Source organism: Podarcis liolepis (genome assembly GCF_965112155.1).
Source record: "Podarcis liolepis genome assembly, chromosome: 6".
In the NCBI taxonomy this organism is placed as follows: Eukaryota; Metazoa; Chordata; class Lepidosauria; order Squamata; family Lacertidae; genus Podarcis; species Podarcis liolepis.
Window position 1 is genome coordinate 60,476,831 of NC_139559.1, and position 21,152 is coordinate 60,497,982.

A 21,152-nucleotide genomic window follows, 5' to 3' on the forward strand; every position below is an offset into this window, starting at 1 on the left:
GTTGCTTTTAGCTGTTAGTAAGCTGCTTTGAAGTCAACGGATTTAATAATGATAGACACTAATAAATGCAGTAAGAAAATGTGCTCAACATGGGTCTGCCCATGAAGATTGGCATCTCATGTAGATTCATAATATAGTAGTTTGTTTCTCTATGTAATCTCATTGATGGGATCTGTAATGCGATCTGCAACACAACATTGCTGTGTATCCTCATCTGCTAAGAGGAGTTCTCCTTTTCAGTGTTCCAGATGACCTGAAATCTTGTAGTCTTCATGTATCGGAATAGGTGGTGCTCTAGGTGTATGTGATAAAGGACCCCCCCCATCCCCCAAGATCTGCCAGGAAACTCTGCACTTGAGCATTTTCTTGCTTTCAAGGGGAGCATGGTTCTGGGCAGTGGGAACAGGAAATGTCATCCACTTTGCTTTCCTTCCTCCTGAAAGATCCTTGTACAGTGGTATCTCAGGTTACAGATGCTTCAGGTTACAGATGCTTTCTGTTTCTACATATACATACATTCCATAGGTATGCAAAGGTATAAATTACAGTGGTACTTCAGGTTACATACGCTTCATGTTACATACCCTTCAGGTTACAGACTCCGCTAACCCAGAAATAGTGCTTCAGGTTAAGAACTTTGCTTCAGGATGAGAGCAGAAATCAGGCTCCGGCGGCACAGCAGCGGCAGGATTGCTTCTAAAGTGGTGCTTCAGGTTAAGAACAGTTTCAGATTAAGGACGGACCTCCGGAACAAATTAAGTTCTTAACCCGAGGTACCACTGTATACTGCTGGGAGGAGAGAGTGGGTTTTTTTAACCTCATCACATATACTGTAATTTCCCTTCCAGAATGCACACAAGAAACTGTTAGGTGTTCAAAGAGTTCAATTCCCTTTCTCCCTATGCACCCCTATTTCTCTCTCGTTTTTGTTTTCAACTAGCACTCTAACATTCTGTCTCAGTTGCTGTCAGCCATAGGCTAGATTGATAGATCCACATAGCCTGACTTGTAATTCCTTTAGACCAGTCTTCCTCAGCCTAGTGTCATTCCCAGATGTGTTGGATTACCATTCAGATCGTACAGTTATGAATTGTGGTCCAAAACATCTAGACGGCTTGTGACAGACTGCTTTAGACCACTCTCTGCCTTCAGCTCTCTGACCTGCGCACCACACTCTCTGTAATCCTGGAAGCTCACAGGTCCCTATTAAGCTGTTTTGAGTTTTTTTAAGAAGTTGCTTTCTCTTAATTTACATTACAGTAGTACCTCTGGTTACGTACTTAATTTGTTCTGGAGGTCCGTACTTAACCTGAAACTGTTCTTAACCTGAAGCACCACTTTAGCTATTGGGGCCTCTTGCTGCTGCCGCCGCGCCGCCAGAGCCTGATTTCTGTTCTCATCCTGAAGCAAAGTTCTTAACCTGAAGCACTATTTCTGGGTTAGCGGAGTCTGTAACCTGAAGTGTATGTAACCTGAAGCGTATGTAACCTGAGGTACCACTGTAATATATATCTTTGCATACCTATGGAATGTCTGTATATGTAGAAACCGCTGCTTCATTTTTTGTTGTGTCAATTTTAGTCAAAATCAGTTGGTACCCAAACTCCTCATTATTGTCAGAGGGAAGGATTGGGATTGAATCCAAATAACTATGATTGGGTGTAGAAAATGTTTTAGTGTCACTCTTTGAACTTTTGCCTAAGTTAAGATTTCTTATGTACAGTGTCACTGTGTGTCAGGGGTTTGATTACGATATGAGAAACACATTGAATAAGAAGCAAAGAAGGTGAAGCGTAGACCATAAAAAGGTCTTGAGGTGAGCTTTCACATTGATAGGCAATATTAATTCTGTATTTACTATAGAATCTATCGCTGTTTCATTGTGTTACCATCAATAATAAACCTTGCCTATATCCAAGGTCTCTTAAACCTCATTGAAGCCAACGACATTTAAGCAACCTACGTAAATCCAAGAAGGATTGCAGGCCAAGAGTGAAATCCATTGTGCTGTGGAATGTCTTAGGTTCCAGTATCCACTAACACAGACAATTTTCTTCAGTTCCCCCTTTTCTCTGTGGCTACCTGCACCTTTGAAAATCTCAAGACCAGTGTGGAAGGTAGCATAGGACAGGGCTTCAGGTAGAAATGGATAAAATTACTTCCCTTTATCTTACTGCTGTGTGTCTCAGCTGGATCAAACACCATTTTGCAAGTGCAACAACAGCATTGCATTCTCCCCCTATAGTTTTTATTATTACAGTTGCCCACTCTAGTTATTTGCACATTGTTCATGTGCACCAATGAAATTTTTCTGATGATTTAGCCCTACATAACCAGTCTTTAGAAGGCTCTTTGTAACATCAAACATTATAAAAGTAAATGATTAATATGATAATCTAATAAAAATGGGTATTTTGAAATGCCATCATATAATTCTGATCCATAGTGCAAATAAAAGCTTGCATACAGCTGCGTTGTGTTTAAACTAAGGTCTGTAACTTCAACTTTTGATTTTAATTAAACCTGGAGGGTAAGCAAATGCTCTTCACATAGTTATGTTCAGCTAAAAGTAAAGTTGGCATGATGGACCCACCCCCCATTTTCTGCTTGCTATTACCAGTACTCCAAGATAAATCTTTTTAATTGCAGTTGTACATAACACATGAGGAACTTTTCAAAAACCCTACCATTTTAGGCATTAATAGAGCTGAGGGGTCTGTATTTGCATCAAAGGTAAATACAAAACTCAATGAATATTAGTGATTTTGTAGGTGTTCTTAAAATTTTCATTCTGGGAATAATTGCCTGATACGTTTATGAAGTATATTAGTTCCTATTATAAAAGTGGCTTAATGAAGTCAAGGAATTATTTCAAAGTAGTCATGTGTGTGTTTGGTGTTACCGTCTTCTAATTTTTCAGTAATAATCATCAAGAAGATGGGTTGAGTGAACTAGTGCCACTGACAATAAGCTGAAACGATATTTGGTTATATGTTCCTTTCCTTGGTAGTATCCTGGCCTGATCCAGGGGTTGGAGAATATGGATTGCATTCCTAGTTCTCCCATCACTTCTGGTACTATGGTCCTTCCTGCTCACTTTATCCACCATATGCTGTAATCTGGATGATCATAGAGTGTATTCATCCCTTATTGTGTGACTTTCTAAACAAATAGAGCCTGCTGTGCAGTTCCCTAATGCACTGTGCTCAGGCATCATTCACCAAGTGAGTGCTGAGGTAGGCTGAAAAGGACCAGTCAGTACAATCCAGTGACAGGTTGCCTAATGGGTGCCAGATGGGGGCATTTAAAGTGCTGCATCATCAGATTTGCCCAATAGACTCCCTTTCCCCCATCCCCAAAGCCATTTGTTTCATGCAACTGATACCTTAGCTTTTCTGAATGAAAGCAAACCTAAAAGGCAACAGTTGAGATTTAAAAAAATATTTAATTTGTATCATTTTGGGTTGAAAAAAGTCACCTAGACTATTTAAAAGTATACATATATGTGTAATGTTTACTCTGAAAATAATCAGCATGTCTTACATGAATATTATGTGACCTGTAGTCCTTTAAAATATAATTGTGGTCATTTAATTATGGTTGGAGAGAGCAGATAGGAGGATATCCTGCAGAACACATTAGCTATTACTCCAATATGCATTGGAGCATTGATTACTTTTTTAGATCATAATCTGGCCAGTTTCATTTTTAGAGCTAAAAACCTATTCAAAAAAGAAAGAATAGTTCTGTTAAGAATATTTGAAAATAGAGCACCTGCAACCTCTCTGATAGGGCCCAAGAGCATAGGAGTGGAAGTTCACAAAAGGGAAAAAACCAACCACCAAAACCATCGAAATAGAAAGCATAAGCTCCAGCAGGATCATCCCCACCAAACAGCACCAAATGAAAAAAAGGAAGCCTCACATCCAACTGGCGTCGGGCCTCCCACGTGGGATAGTGAGGACTCCGTTTGGGAGGAAGAACTCTCGCTGATAAAGCGATTCTGGTCACTGCATTCTCCAGCTCAAACTGAGATCCTGAAAAGATTTGATTTACTTCGAAGCAGACTAGAAAAAAAGGATGATCAAGGTGAGACAATGAAGGACCCTTATGTGCAGCCCATATCTCCCAAATGTCTGGTGGATAAGAAGACAGTGGGAGGCACCTTTAAATGTGTAGACGTGGAATTACAATCAGAGCCCCCTGTGATGTACAATAAAGTAAGACCAAAGCAAGGTGTGAAACCTCAAAGCTCCTGGCACAGCTATCTTAAATTGTCTCCGAATGAATTAGCTTCCCCCCCAACTCCAAAATCTAGCCCCAAATCACCAAGAAAAGAGGATCACTACACTCTCTCCAAGCAGCCAGCCTCGAAAAGAACCAACGGGTGTGTTTTTTTAGACACCAAAGAATTGCTGGACATGGTGGTGACATAGATCCAGCTCCCCGAAGGGCCCGGGGCCTAAAAGTGCTGTCTTGGAATATCGCGGGTTGGCACGCCAAGAAAAATAATCAACAATTTTTGTGCTACCTTAAGCAATTTGACATCATCTTCTTTCAGGAGACATGGCAGAATGACCCTATATTTCTTAATGGGTATAACTGCCACTACCTGCCTGCCTCTCCATCTCAAAGGGGCGGCAGATCTAGTGGTGGCCTAGCTTGCTTCATTTCCACGGAGCTAGCGCACTCTCTAACAGCCCTACCCAGCTGCAATTCCTTAGCAACAGCCGCTCTACTTAGCTTCAAGAGAACTTTTCTCTTGCTGGTCAATGTCTATATTCCCCCAGGCCAAAAAAAACCCGTTGTTAAGGCTACATGGGCTGAGCTAGAGGCGTTCTTAGAGCCTCTCGAATCTACTTACCCGTCTGCCCTGACTATTGTGTGTGGAGACTTCAATGCTCGTATAGGAACAGATGACAACAGTCTATACACTCATTTCAACCAATTTATGGACCCTGAAGAACAGACGGATATTGGCGCGACACGTCTGTCCAAAGATAGTAGAAGTAATTTTCCAGGTCTCTGCTTAGTGCAGGCTGCTAGACGGAGGGAACTGCTGATATTAAACGGCAATATAGAGGGGGACCGCCCCGGGGAATATACCCATTTCTCCAAGGCTGGGGGAAGTGTTATAGATTATATCTTAATCTCAAGATTTGCTCACAGCTTTATAAGGAAGTTTCAAGTGGGCCATAATACTCTGAGTGATCACCTACCTCTAATTTTAGAGCTTGCAGGTGGGCCTTTTGACTATTCTATTGCCGAGCCACAATATATACCTTCTGTAAATTTGGATATACCTGCCCCCAAAAGACTCAAATGGTCCCCAATATTGAATGAAAACCTAACCCTCCTTCTTCAGTCAGTGGAGTTAAAGCTTATTCGCTCCGCTATTGTATCAGGAAATTCAGCAGCTGCGATTATGGAACGCTTTAAATTACTCTTGGAAAGATTGAAACCCCATTTAACAACAGTGATACATAGCTCCGCTACAAAGAGGGCAAAGGACGGAGCTAGCTGGTTTGACCTGGAGTGCAGGCAAACAAGGAGACAAATGAGAACAGCCTACCGGAGATACAGGAAATCAGGGACTGCCCTCCTACTTAATGCTTATATTTATCTGAGACGGTCGTACAAACAATTATTAAGGAGAAAGAAACTGGAAGCTGAAAGAGCCGCATGGCACAGGTTGGTTAAGGCATCGCACGAGAAAGATACTACTTGCTTTTGGCGAACCATATCTGGTCTACTGGACCAGGAGCGTACTAATTCCATCTGTACAGTGGAACCAATGGAGTGGTTGCGCCATTTTCAATCTTTGTTCTATGACCAGGAAGCCCAACATTACAAACTATGCATTCAACTGGAGGACCTACCTCATTGGCCAGCAGTAACTGCGAAGGAAGTTGAGAATTTAATCGCACAACTAAAGAACAACAAGGCCCCAGGGAATGATTACATCCCTGCCGAACTTCTGAAGTCCAACATTGGCTGGTGGGCCCCCCTGCTGGCGTCTTTATTTTCTTGGATCGACTCAACGGGTTTACTTCCAGATGGTTGGACTGAGGCAATAATTATCCCAATCTATAAAAAAGGACCCATGACAGATCCGGCGAGTTATAGACCAATCAGCCTTCTGCCTATACCCAGCAAACTATATGCCAAACATCTTTATACCAAGCTAACTAGCTGGCTGGAAACTGAAGCTATTCTAGCGGAAGAGCAAGCGGGTTTCAGGCAAGGCAGATCCACCATAGACCATTGCTTCACCCTAGCCTATTTAATTGACAAATATGCCAAAAAATCCCGTGGGGTGTTATATGCAGCATTTATCGATCTAAAGGCTGCTTTCGATTCAATTCCACGTGTAAGACTCTGGGACAAATTGAGCACCTCTAGCATAGACAAAAGACTATTATTTCTGATCAGCTGTTTATACAAAGACACGGTGCTGCATGTAAGAACTTCGTTAAATGGCCATCTTATAGGACCAGTTCCTGTCAGTAAGGGGGTCAAGCAAGGTTGCATCCTGGCCCCAGTTCTATTCAACATCTACATCAATGATATGGTTAACTGTTTGTCATCTCCGGACTTCCACGCCCCCAAACTGGCTGACAAAGCAATATCAGTGCTTTTGTACGCTGACGATGCGATACTCCTATCCCGAACAAGAATAGGTTTAAATAGGCTCATAGGTGAATTCTCAGCATACTGTAGAAGAGAGCAACTTGCAATAAACTATCAGAAAACCAAAATCATGGTTTTTGCAAGGAAACACAGACAGTACAGCTGGAGGATGGATAACCAGACAATTGAACAAGTCAAAGCCTTCAAATATCTGGGTATCGTTTTCCAGTCGACCGGGTCCTGGGATGTCCATCAAAAATATGCCAAAGAAAAAGCTGCTCAAAGCATCAAGATGCTGTCCCGCTTCTTCTACACGAAGGGGGGCAGATACATCCCAGCAGCCCTTGAAGTTTTCCAAGCAAAACCTCTGGCGCAGTTACTGTACGGGGCGCAAATCTGGACGGGGATCCATTGCTCCAGTCTTGAAACTGTCCAGTCCAAATTTCTAAGGCAGATACTCGGTGTCCCCTCCTGTGTTCCAAACGCAGCATTACGACTCGAGGCCTGCCTTCCATCTGTGGAAACTCGGACCTGGCAGAGAACATTTAATTATTGGCTTCGTCTTAATCTGAATCCTCCTGGTCTACTGCCGCTAGTAATGCAAGACCCTCACAAAAGCAAGTGGTTTAAAACTGTGCATCAAAAACTCCTTACATGCGGTCTGCACTCACAGTCCCTACTATCAATGGGCCTCATTAAAGCAAAGAGTCTAATAGGCCAGCGCCTGAAAGACATTGAACGACAAAACAACCTGACTATCTTAAAGAAACTGTGCCCATGGTATACCTACTTTCCCCCTTCTCATTTTGACTCTCCAGCCTCATATTTGTCTAAATTAACCATCCCAAAATACAGACGTGCCTTTACATTGGCTAGATGGGATGTTCTTCCCTCTGCTGTACTCGAAGGTCGTTACCAAAAGACTCCATTTGAAAAACGACTCTGCCCATGTGGAGATGGTAACACGGAAACAGTGTCCCACGTCCTTCTTTCTTGCCCCCTTTACAAAGACCTAAGGAATGAGATTATTACTCCACTCATTCTCTCCAACCCCGGCCGTTCACCTGACATTACACTGTATTTTCTATTATCTGATACGGATAGTCAGATAACAGAGAAGGTCGCGAGGTACATCGAGAGAGCTGCGAAATTGAGGGCCACCATCTGAGTGACAGACCTGTTCACCCGACGGACCTCCTTTTGCCTGTTCTTTTCTTCCTTTTATCCCTATTCTCACTTTTAACTCTTGTACAGCTGTGGCCTGTTGGCTTTGCTAATAAAGTTTTGATTTGATTTGCTAATCTTGTTAACTTTGCTTTCCAGTTCTTAATTTTATTTTATATTCTGTATGTATGTTTGTATATAAAATATTTGGAGAATGATGTCAGAGGTCTGCTATGAAATTTGAAGTGAGGGCAATGATGGTTTGTGAGCTATAGCAGCAAGTGAGGGATCAATGTGTTCAGAGGGGCAGGGACTCAGGAGAGGGAAGGCTACAAATGTAACAGTTTTAATTATTTGCATATATGTAATGTACAAAAGAGAAGGGGGAGGGGTTGCCAGGCTTTATCAAACTGGTCAAAATGCAGCCCACATATTCTTTTTAAAAGAATATATTTCTGCATACACTCACAATAAATTGTAGAAAGATCACTAGGAGTCAGATCTTGAAAGACTGGATTGTCTTGATTAAAGAACAAGTCTTTAAAGATGTTGCATACCCCTACTGGGTGGAAAACAATATACCTTAAAATGGGAAGAAAATTGTTACTCCCAAGTGCTTTCATGGTCACATAGCTATGATGACTGAGTTTATGCACGAATGGGTAGCACTTGATTATTGCAGAATCAAGTGATGACTTGCATGCGTGAACAATATGATACAATAAATATTTATTGCTTGTAGCCATAGGCCATTGCATGCAATACACATAAAAAGCAAATGTCTACAACACAGACATAAAATATGAGTAATTACGTTACCCACTTCTCATTTAACATGCAGACATGTGTGAACAAGCCAACATAGTTCCGCTCTCATGTAGCATAGGAACCACGGTAGCATAGTACATTCCTGTGCTGCTGGGGTTACTTGAGAAGCCGTGGGCCATGAGGAAGGAGCACACACTTTCTCCTTCTGACACTAGAACTGTTCCAGTTTCAGATTGAGGGAGGGAACAGTCCACACTTTTAGGGGTGAGCCAACAAGTGGTGTGTTATGGAAGGATTTACATGCATACATACATTTGCTGAACCTATTCTAGAGGCATATTTGCCCAGGATTTTCAAGTTTGGTTTTGTGCCTTAGTACAGTATTTCTCAACATTTCCAGGACCCAACTAAGTTTCTAAGTCCATAGTCGTACCAACACTGTGACCCACCTTAGATCAGGTTGATACCTAATAATGCGTCGTCTCAACTCACCACTTGAAGATTCAGTGGTTTATGGCTTGTGTGTGTGTGTGTTCAGATGACCTCATATACAAATTATGGGAGCCGTGTTCTTTTTTCGGAAGACATACCATTAAATGGGCTCCATATTCCTAAACTGAACTGGAATCACTCTTACTGATCGTTATACTATGTAATTTTTCTGTCTCCCACAAGCATTGCTTATTTTTTCTCATTCACTCACTCCATTGTTTGGGTACTGTGCCATCCAGCCTTATCAAAATATTTTTCATTTTGGCATGTTAGAAAAGTGACAGCTGGGTCAGAGATGCAGACATGAATAGACATAAGGAAGGGCCAGGATCTGTGTGGTGAATAAACGCCTCTCCCAGGATCTGCTCCCTTTTGTTTCCTAATCTTCAGCATAAAACTGCCATAACCATGTGCTCTGTCTGTGACCAGCCCCTTCCCCCAACCCTAGCAAAGACTGAAGTCTCTTCTTCTAAATAACCTTTTACGTTGCTGGACCTGCACCCTAAGAGTTCCATGCATTAGTCTGCCTTGGATCTCAGTGCTGCTATTTCCCAGTGTCTAGTTACAGATCTGTCTGTAATACTTATCTGTTCCTTTATTGTCTGTGTTGCTTAGCTCCCCTTAATCTCTGTCAGAATGCAAAAAATCTGTGTGTCCGGTTTCAGTGTCGCTCACAGTACTTTTAATAACTTTGTGTTCCCTTTGATTTCAGTTATCAGAAACTGCACGGCTGGGTTTTCCTGTATCATGCTCAGTGGCAGGCTCATAATGGATTGTTCCTCCAAAGAGATGATGCAGTAGCTGAATTTGCCTAGGTCTTCCAAGCCTCTTCTCCCTGAATATCCTTTTTCATTTGTTTTTGTTTTGTTATTGGCCCTGCAACTTCAGAAGATGCATTTTGTTCACTTGCTAATGGTTTGGACACACTGGCTCCTTGGTAGTTACAAATCTTGGTAGTTACAAAATTAACTATATACCAAATCTGCAAGTTATACAAAGATTATTTGATTGCTTGATCGACTGTGAAAGCAAACCCCCACACAGTATAAGCAGAATAAGAGCTTATGTAGATCTTGTTGCTGATAGAAGGTTAGATACTCTATTCTAATTAAAATAAATTCCAGCAGCATAATATAGAACAGAATAAGGGATGTTGGTGGTCTGTAGGAAAAGAGCCGTAGATATAAGTAGATATGTGACCTGAGTATGTTTTCCTTCATGGCTGTATGATTCTCATGCCTAGAACACTTTTATTCTCAAAATATTAACAGATTTTGTCTTCAATATTTAACAAAACCTTTCTCTGAATTATACCCTTTTATTTTTAAAGCCAAATCTGGAGTTTTGAGGAATCTGAAAGACAACACCTGATTCTCTGCTGGAAGCTTGTAGCAGTACAATAAGCCATTGTGTCTCAGGATAACAGTGGCCTATTGGTTTAGACTGAGGTCTCAAGAGTCCATGGAATCTCCAGTTTGAATCAAGCTGGCAGTTTCCCTCCTTTTAAACATATTATGCACGTGCCTCATCCCTGATTGGCATGACCACACAAAAAGGCCATTTGTAGTTGTTTGCACATGCACATCTAGAACTAGTACTGTGGCATTTTTTTCAAGTGTCAACATTGGGCCTGCTACACTGGGCCCAAGTTCAGATACATTTGCTGCACAGCGTCCTGCACTCTGGGGGAGCAGTCGATGGAGCACAGCTGCTGATGGGCTACATTCCAGATGTTTGCAGTCTCCTGCGTGATTTACTTACACTACAGTTTGCCTAATGATGTTGAATTCTCGGGAATGACAGTTACTGTGGTCTCCATTTGTACTCTGGGGCTGTTGTGCATGATCATATGAACTTTAAAGGAGATTATTCCAGAATGCAACACTTGTGGATTATGGTTTATATCTCTAGATATAGCCAGTAGGGAACCTTTTTGAACCTGAGAGCCATTTAATTTAATGAAGAGAGGTTGCATGCTAGTAGTGGATTGAGCAGAGGCGCAAAGTGAATGACACAACATATAAGACTTTCGTACAGAGGCCTACATTCCAGCCATGAAAAAACTAATAGGTTTCTACACCCCCACCCCCCCACCTTTCCATCTGCTGCTGCATTATCACACTCCAGCCAGGCAAAACCACCTGAGAAGGGTGCAGAGCAGGGCTGGTGTCGGTGTGGCCTGGGGAGAGGGGATATAGTCTAAGGATAATGCTAAGGGCTCATGGGGCATATTTGCCTCCTGGACCTGAGGTCCTCAACCTGATGTATAACACTTAGTAGAAAGAATCAACTTGATTTCAACTGTGTATGAAGTTTGTTGGTCTTGGTTAGTAAGCTGCAGTTGTCAACCATATTAATGCACTTGACCATATTCCTCAGGATTCAATTTTTTTAAGTCACCCCCTCACCCACATTCACATTGTGTATCTGCTAGTAAATTAATTGGTTCCAGGAATGTTAGCATGGTTGCGTGTGTGAGGTCACATAGAACATATATGTCTAAGTATTGTAACAATAGAAATCAATATTTTGTAACTGTGCTGCTCAGCTCTGAAGATAGGTACCTCTGAGGCCATAATTTCACTTTGCAGTGAATATTCTGTGAGAAATGAAAGTAATCTGAATCTTAGTTATCTGACAGAACTGCTTCCTCAAGGGCACCATACGTCATCTCAGTTCAACATAGCTCTTTTAAGCCTCATTCCATTGTAAAAACATATAATCATGTTTTAATAGAAATCTTACTGTACTAAGTTGGACCAAAAGTCCCTTTTACCCTGTAGTGGCTGCATTTTCTGGCAGCTGCTTTTCATGATCACTCAGGCAAATACATTTCCCAGCTCAGCTACTGTTTCTTTTACCAGGATACTAGAAATTGAGCTCATGGCAACTATTGAACACATTCAGGTCTATGAATATCATTTGGTGCTTTAATAGAATACCTTAAAGAGATTTGTTTGGCAGGTATTGTTTTGTATTAATGTTTTACAAATGCATAGCAGAATATCAGCCCTGCTTCTCCACAATGGGAGAAGCAGTGACCATGGAGGGATTGTATTCTGTGGCCTTGGCAGTGTGTGTGTGATCAAATGATTCCTATTCTGGAGCAGAGCTTTCCAAACTGTGCGTTGTGACACGTTAGTGTGTCACACGAATGCTTCCTGTGCTCCACCTGGGGATGGAAAGGGGTTAGTTGAACCTCCGGTTTGCTAGTAAAACTGAATTACTGTGTCACAAAACAATGCATGTCTAAAAAGTGTGTCACCAACATGAAAAGTTTGGAAAGCTCTGTTCTAGAGCCTCAGCACATTTTAGGCTTCCCAAGGGACACTGATACTGCCTTTCAACCATGGACCATGGCTTGGGTGCTTCAACAATAGGGACTATTACCAGTCTCCTACAAGACCGTACTTCTCCTTTCCCCTCCCTGTACCTGGCTGCAGAGCTGAAATAGGTTGTTTTGGTCCCCTACTTCTTTTATCCATTCCTGGTGATGGACATGAGCATGTGGTCTGGGCCTTTAGCCAGATATGCATTACAGCATTTTTAAAAAAACAACAACCCATGTGATACCAAAAGTGTTGACTTTAGTTTTGCTTTAGTGACTTTTGTTCAAGTTCCCAGCTTTGTGGAATTGCATTCTTAACACCTTCTGTCCAGAAGGCTAGCATCTAAGATGTCTGGTGCTCTTGGAAAGATCAGTACTGCAGTGTTGTTGTTTTTAAAGCTTTTTGCTGTGATAACCTGTTTGTTGGGATGGTATCTTTTCATATTTGTGAAGAAGACAAAGGAAGTACAGTGCGAAGCACTGAACAGTTTTTAAAAACAGTTGGAAAGCATATAAAAGGTTCTGTGTGTGTGAAAAACAGGACAGCTGTGATGGTCTATTGGGAAAGTATGTACAGATGGTGGTAGGGAGGAGAATGATGACGGCATGGCTGATAAATGAAATACCAAAGAGAGAGAGAGAATATGCATTATGTTTGTGATCTTTGTAAACAATATATTTTTGGGGTAGATCAGTAGAATTTTTGGTCTGCCAACCATTTAGCCAGGAAGTAAAACTGTCTGCACATTTTTTTCAGGTCTGGTTTTGTTTACAAGATGAAGATAGTGTTTAATAAATTGTATGCCTTGTAATTATTAGAGGAGAAAAGTAAACATATGGTTTTCTTCACATTTAGAATGTCATGAGATTGTCATAATGGTGTCCATAGTCCTCCAAATAAAATTGGCCGTGAATTAGTCACAGTAACATGTGGGATTTTTGTGAAACAGATTTGTTTGTTTTGTATTGCAAATAATGGAAAAGATGAATTAAATTTGTATTTGGCTAATAGTGATACTAGAATTTTGAAAAAGAAAGGATTTTTAAAATAATGAAATCTCTAAAATATTTTTTTATTATTTAAAATATTTCTCTCCCATCTTTCTAGAAATGTACACATGACGATTATATATGAAAATTACATGCATGTGAAATGTGTGTGTGTGTGTGTGTGTGTATGTGCTACAATATAAACTATTGTTTGTACCTCATTCAAAATACCACCTCTGGGACTGAGTCAGGATAAAAGGAACGTTGGCTAATGAAGAAAGAGAGAGAAAGTTGCATGGGTTCCAATGCTTTACATATATTTTTAAAAGGACATCTGATATTCTGAATCAAAATTCCTTACCCTACCCAGATGCTGTGAAGACTGTATCTACAAGATGGCCATGTGCTCAATATTGTCCTGCCCATTCATGAAGATCTTTAAACTTTTCTCTCCCTTAGTTGTAAGTCACTGGCAGGGGTCTATTGTATATTGTGTAGAATAATTGCAGACATCTCAGAAAACAATAGTAAGTACCACTAGACTTTTCTCAGAAATGGCATAAAGTTTCTGTCCTAATGCCCTTTTGTTGACCTTGCCTGACTCCACAGTTTCAATTATCAGTTGTCTACATGTGTATTGACAAAGTTCAAAAATGGGTTATATATTGCTAATTAAGATGTTGATTGTCACACAGTCATTCTCCTGATCAGCCAATCAATGCATATATTTGTATATTGCTTTTCCATATGAAAAATTCACTCATGGCAATTCACAGCAAAAGTAAAACCCTATGCTACCTCCAAGGGTTGGGGAAAACCCCAGGACAGTATTCTTTGCTTGTGAGTTATGGACTCAAGATCAGGCCTGGATGGTTTCTTGCTTATATATTTTTATCCCTTCTAATAATTATTTTGCTTTGCTAGCTTTTGAAACAGAAGGTTGAACTAGATGTCCCACATGGTCCCTTCTAACTCTACAATTCTACGGTTCTAAGTCTTGTGCATTGCAAGCCTTTGAACGTCTGCTTAGAAAAGGGATAGCCAATATGTGCTGTCCATATGTTTTGGCCTACAGCTCCCATCAGCCTCTGCCAGCATGCCAATGAGCAGGAACAATGGGAACTGTAGCCCATAAATCTGAAGGCACCACCTTGGCCACCCGTCTTAGAAGTAATCACCCATTGATTTCCATGATCAGTTGTGTATAGGATTTAAGCCTCCATTTTTGTTAGCAAATGCATAGTTAGTCCTATTTTATAATAGCATATTTTCAGCTAGGCAGGAAAAACAGAATTTTCCCCGTAGTCAAAAACAAAATCACTGCAGACGGCCTTTCTTCAGTTCTCCTTTTCAGTCCATTACTTGGTGCCTCTGTGCACAGTTGCAGATATGATCAGCAGATGAAAGCATTTTCCTTAATAATAAATAGGCTCTAGTTACGCTGCACCTTTCTACAAACAAACATTCTGTCCTACCGCATTATGAGATCCAGTGATGTCATCTTATTTGTCTTCTGTTTCCTCTCTGTATTTTGCCTCAGAGCGAGTTGCTCTACAATAGCATATTTCCAGCCCCCTGCCTTACACCTGGAGATTGATTGCTTTTGTTTTAGATTGGAACGCATCCAGAATTGCATAGCCTTGCCTGCCAACATGGCAGTTCAATATACTAATGCATCAGCTTTAATGTTTTGACTTTCTGATCTCTGGTACTTTGAGTTCAAGCCAGAGATATGTGCAAGTTCAGAGCAAGATGCTGAGTTTCAGTTATGGAGGGTCTAATTTCCCCGCTAACTTTATGGTTCATATGCAAAAAAGTGCACATAGGATAAAAAATATTTTCTTAGCCCATGAAAGTTGGGTTTTAAAATGTCAGTCTGGTAGGTAGGCTAAACGGGATGAATGATGTAGCTGTTCCACACATCACGGTTTTACTATTCAGTCTGCATCAGTCAGCCAGTCCTACTTGTGCAAATGGAAAATGAAATAAGTTCTTAACAGCAGGGATGGGGAAACTGTGGTGTTCCAGATCTTGTTAGACTTTATCTTGCATTAGCTTCAGCCAACAGTCAGGAATGATGGGAATTATAGTTTAGCAAAATCTGGAGGGCCACTGGATACCCACGTCTTAAAGAATAACCTGTCCACTGGAGTGTCTTATGAACCTTCATTTATTACAATTTGCCTTTGTCCAGAAGCATAAATTAACACACAAATGTTTATAAGTTTTCCAAAACTCTTGTCACGATAAACCAAGGATGGGGGAATCTGTAGCCCTCCAGATGTTGGACTACAGTTTCCAGCATCCCTGACCATTGGCCATGCTGCTGCTGCCTGAGGTTGTTGGGAGTTCAAGTCTAGCATTTGTAGGGCCACAGGTTGCCCATTCTTCTAATGAACGTAGGTGCAGTCCACGTAAGTTCCCTGAAGACAACTATGAAACAATGGGATTGCATGTTTAGATAATACTTCTGTCTGTTTATAAAGTCCTCATTATTCTTATATGCAGTTAAGGTGAAGTGCAACTGTTATCTTTTTATGCAGCTGAAAAGCATCTATCCTTTTGCATTTTTTTAGAACAGTTAAAGTGAGGGAACATCCAATAATACAGGCATGGCCAAACTTGGCCCTCCAGCTGTTTTGGGACTACAACTCCCATCATCCCTAGCTAACAGGACCAGTGGTCAGGGATGATGGGAATTGTAGTCCCAGAACAGCTGGGGGGGGGCAAGTTTGGCCATGCCTTCAATAAGAGGAACGTGCATGGCAACTGCTGAAAAACTGTTTATTATTCCAGCACAACAGTTTTCTAAAAGTAAGCTGCAGTTAGAAAGAGGGGTAGAATAAAACAACCAATAAAATAGTGAGAAAGAATAATTACTCCCTACAAATTTGTTCCAAATATCTGTTACAAAATATTACCAAGGTTGTGTAGAAGATGCATTGTGATTCTTTAAACTCCAGCAGGTCTTAGATCATTTATTTTTATTACAGAACAGCCCCATCAATTAATTTTAACTTCAGCAAAGAAAATATTCCAGTATTTTTTGTAATTTATTTTGTACTGAATAAACTTTAACATTGTTTGGTAGACACAAAACTCTTTGGGACATATAATGGTTTATTCAAACAATATTTTGTTACTAGTCCATATTAGTTTGTGGCTGATAGCCAAAGTTCTAAAATGCTTCTAGCTAAGGTCTGGCCTATGATACAGTAGAAAGTGATTCAGCTACAAACTGAAGGTGAGAGTTGCTGTTGAATGTTCCCCATATAAACAGTTTTCTGCAGTTAGAAAACTAGCATAGTTGGGAGTGCACTGTGATAGAACCCTGCTCCTTTACATACTAATTTGTTGCAGGGAGTTTCACACAAAAGGAAGCATTAAAAATGGTCTATCTTCTTCAGGTAAAATGATACTATCATGTCATCTGCTGCATGTGAAAACCACATCTCAAATTATCATACACTGATGCGTAAGAGATAGATTAGATTTAGTGGAAGACAGGAGTGCCTGGCGTGCTCTGGTCCATGGGGTCAGAAAGAGTCGGACACGACTAAACGACTAAACAACAACAACATGCAGGTTTAATTTGTCTCACTGTACTAACTAAGTTTATGTCTTGACCTTCAAAATATTTCTGAACAAGGGAAGATATCTAGTCCTTTGTAGGTGGGAATATGCCTATTAATATTTAGCTGTGTAGCAGAAATGTTTGTATAGAAAACAATTACAGTGGTACCTCGGGTTACAGACGCTTCAGGTTACAGACTCTGCTAACCCAGAAATAGAACTTTGGGTTAAGAACTTTGCTTTAGGATGAGAACAGAAATTGTGCTCCAGTGGCACGGAGGCAGCAGGAGGCCTCATTAGCTAAAGTGGTGCTTCAGGTTAAGAACGGACCTCTGGAACAAATTAAGTACTTAACCTGAGGTACCACTGTAAAGCCTAAGGACTGCTTACGTTCCTTAGCATAGTTGCTGTCAGTTGTTGATTCCCAGAAACATGCCATACCATGTGTGACTAGCTACTGATGAGTGTATTTTGCATTGTATTGGTTCTCTGACTAGAGAGTAATGTTCACTCTGGATCTACCCCAGAAATGAGTCGCTGAGGAGGCTAGTTATGGTGGCAGCTGGGATGTTCTGCAAAATTATCAAGTGCAGTTTTCTCTTATAAAGGATCTAGTAGAACTTGTCAACATAATTACAAGGTCATCATCCATGGAACTGTGAAACTGGTTCATAAGCTTAATGGGTTATAGCCTCACACTCCAACGCCACAGTTATAGAGAGTTTCAAAATAAGCTTCTGAGATGTTAGAATCAGTTGTTAAAGGTCAAAAATGTCATTTTACAATACATTTGTGAGTCTAGCAGCTCTTGGTATCCTGGCCAGGATTTCTCCGATGAATAAGCCACCTTTCTGAAAAATGGGATCCTTCTGGATTAGATGGACCTAGCCTATTGGATCAGTCCAGAGACCCATCTAGTATTCTGTTTTCACACTGGCTAACCACATGCCTATGGGAACCCTTTTCCCACTAGTGATCTTCAGCATCTGGTGTTCAGAGAGATATCTCTCTTCTAAAGTTGAAGGTAGTATCCAGCCATGATGATTAGTAGTCATTGACTGCCTTATTATCAATGAAGTTGTCTAAACCCCTTTGAAAGCTGGTGGCCATAGATGTATCTGGTGTTAGTGAACTCCACTTTCATTTTGTCTGCCCTCAATTTTCCAGCACTCATATTCATTTAATGTCCCCAGGTTTTTGTATTAGGGGGGAGGAAAAGCTGCTCTCTATTTTTTCATGCTGTTCGTAATTTTATACAGTTTCATCTTCTCACTGTTTTTTCTAAATTAAAAAGGACTCAACTGTACCTTTGTTCATCCTGTGAAAGAGTGGAAGTGGTTAGTCTTTTAAAAAAGAAAAAGAAAGTGGGGTGTAAAATACCAGAATAGTGATTACCATGTGTATAATTTGTGGTGTTGTAATCTGAAGGTAACTTTGAATATATGGTCTCTGCAATGTGTGTTCTGCTGCAGAAATAATATCATTGACTGTTGATGGAGGTCTTGCCTTCCAAGGAGCTTAATGGGAGAGTGGAATGAGGTGGTTTTGGCATGCTACTTATTTGGATAATCAGAAGTTTTATACAAACCAGAAGTGCTGCTTGCATAGTGTACATAGGCTGACATACTGGGAAATGCCTTGTGAATTCAGATAGTGTAAGCATTTTGGGCAATCACATTTTTGACGACAGATGCATTTCTGCAGTTGAATAGCTGGTACAAGGAAAAACATGGTGTGGACATTATACGGCTGTTCTCTCTAAACCACAAATTTTTCACCATCTAGTCCACCAAAGATAAAGGCAAGCAATGGTTTTAGACCAAAGGAATGTTAGTGTTAGCTTAAACATTGGGAGGAGCTTCCTGATCACTTTAACTATTGAATAGGCTGCTAAACAAGGCATTTTGTGGAAGTCTTTCATTTGAACCTCATTTGAGGCTGAAGAGAAGAAGAGAAAAGATATTTGGCATTGCAGTCTCAGAGGAAGAGATATCTTGCAAGAATTGGACAAGTTGGACTGCTCCCTTGAGGCCTTTTCTGCCCTGCCAATGGAGAATTGCTTCACAATTACCTTATGATGAAATCAGTTATGGAGGGCTGGACTGTTTTATCTGTAAATGTTAAGGAAGCCTGAAAAAGTGGGCTTGTTCATCTCATAATGTCAAGGGAGCTAATTCCTTGTCAGATCCAGTCATACACACCATCTCACAGGTGCAGCCAGAACGGTTGTTTGATTGTACCTATGTAAAAGTGAGTATAATTTAACTTTTGATTAACTACTTTCATACACCAGTGCACACACATAACATACATATAGCATTTTTGAGAGAACTATATGAAGACTATTAATGTTCACTTCCTCTTCAGGAATGAATCATGGAATTATATATCAAGTATTGATCCACAAAAAGGATTTTCATTTTATTCATATTTTAAAAGTGCTTCTAATTGAGGCAGTGTGGTAATTGAATCTCAACTTTTTTAGAGCCTAAACTTTTTAGATTCTAACCACAGTTAGCAATCAAAGTGTTTTCTAAAATTATTTTGTTATGTGATACAATAAATCCCACAAAAGGAAGTTGAAACAATATGTCTTAATATATATGTTACTCTTAAATATTCTTACAGTGGAATGCAGTTTAAGGACATTCTTTAGCTGAACAAAGAGAGAGAGAGAGAGAGAGAGGAAGATTTCATTACATTCAGCACAGTATGAGATTAAGTCAAAGTAGTTTTGCTAATTAAATTCAATTGCCATCCATTAGACCAATGGAATGAGATGAATCTACTATACAGCTGACACAGCACAGGTATGCAATTTGGCTAAATGGCTATTTCTAAACGACAGCACACACATTTCTCTGCTTGTTCCCTTTTTAAAGAGTTTGAATTTCTGCACGCACTCTGCCCCTGTTTCTAAAAAAGAAGAAAAAGGAGCCTGCTGAAGGGCAAAGATATCAGTTTAAATAATCAGTCTCAAAGGACTATATGATAGCAGCGAATCAGCTTGAAAGGGTGTACAAATTTAAGCTTACAAGGTTTGGAGTCAGTGAAAGGGAGACATAGGATTTCTGGTCCCATTGGCTGTTTCTTTTTTATCATTGATTGATATATGTTTTATTTATTAAAGGGGTCTTAATCAGCCCATAAACTTGCTGGGACCAGGTTGTTTCTGCTGCATTTGCCAACCCAGTATTATTAGCTGACTGTTTGCATAATACTGAGAGAAATGATTTCAAATTCAGATAGTAGGCTGATGTTCTTGGCTTAACTTGATGTTTAAGGACATGCTATATTCCAGGATGAAGAGTTTCTTACTCTGTTGAAATGACAGGAATACCATTCAGGCATTGGCCAAGATAAAATTTTGACAGCCAGCAAGCCTATAATGTTTCCGAGTGCGCAGATTTACACGTCCTGCCAAGATGAAAATTGGCTAAAACCAAAAAGGATATTGGGGATTGACACTTTAGGAAGAAATAACAGAGTAGTACTTTGCATTGGTTTAAGAAATGTGATCCCTTGAACTGTTTTACTTCCTGGAATCCTATGAGCTAATGTGTAGTAATCAATCCGATTCCATTGTGAATGCTAACTGCCTGCAACATAGCACAGCGGAAGAAAAGTCAACACAGTACTTGCACGAAACAGCTACGTTGAAGCTGGATGCTGTGAAGTCCAAATGTGCATGCTTGGCCCCATCTCCTTGGAACGTTTGCGGGATGGAGGACTCAACCATTGCATCTACAAAATATGAATGCAGTTGAGAGTTATATTGGATTTTCATGTTACCTATTTTTTAGAACACAGCAAAGACTTCAGGGCAAAACTAGCACAATATAGCTGGTGGTGGGGAAGGCCCTAATGAAAGGCATTAATTGAAGGGTGCCATTATTTTATAGCAGTTTTTCTTCAGTCCTTTCCCTTGACATAATTGTTGTGCTGATATTTGTTGTTGTTCAGTCAGGAATCTTTTGCATTGGTTATTTGCGGCTCACAGCTTGTGTGTAAACCAAACCACAAGCCCAGACTCAGGAGGTACAGCAAACCAAGGCTTGTGGGTTTGTTGCTCCTGGCATGGAGCAACCTGGAGCAAGGAGGACTTTTCTACGTCAGCACATTGCTCATTCATTTTAAATCATTGACAAACATTAACTATATACTTTAACTTGAAGTGAGAACCAGGCCTTTGCTGCTCACTGTTTTC

The 21,152-nt window shown here is 40.4% G+C and overlaps 1 protein-coding gene across 18 annotated transcripts in view; it reads left to right on the forward strand.

The window, feature by feature from the left end:
• NFIA (nuclear factor I A) overlaps positions 1-21,152 on the forward strand; it is a 443,145-nt gene that overhangs the window by 150,756 nt on the left and 271,237 nt on the right. The window lies entirely within an intron of this gene.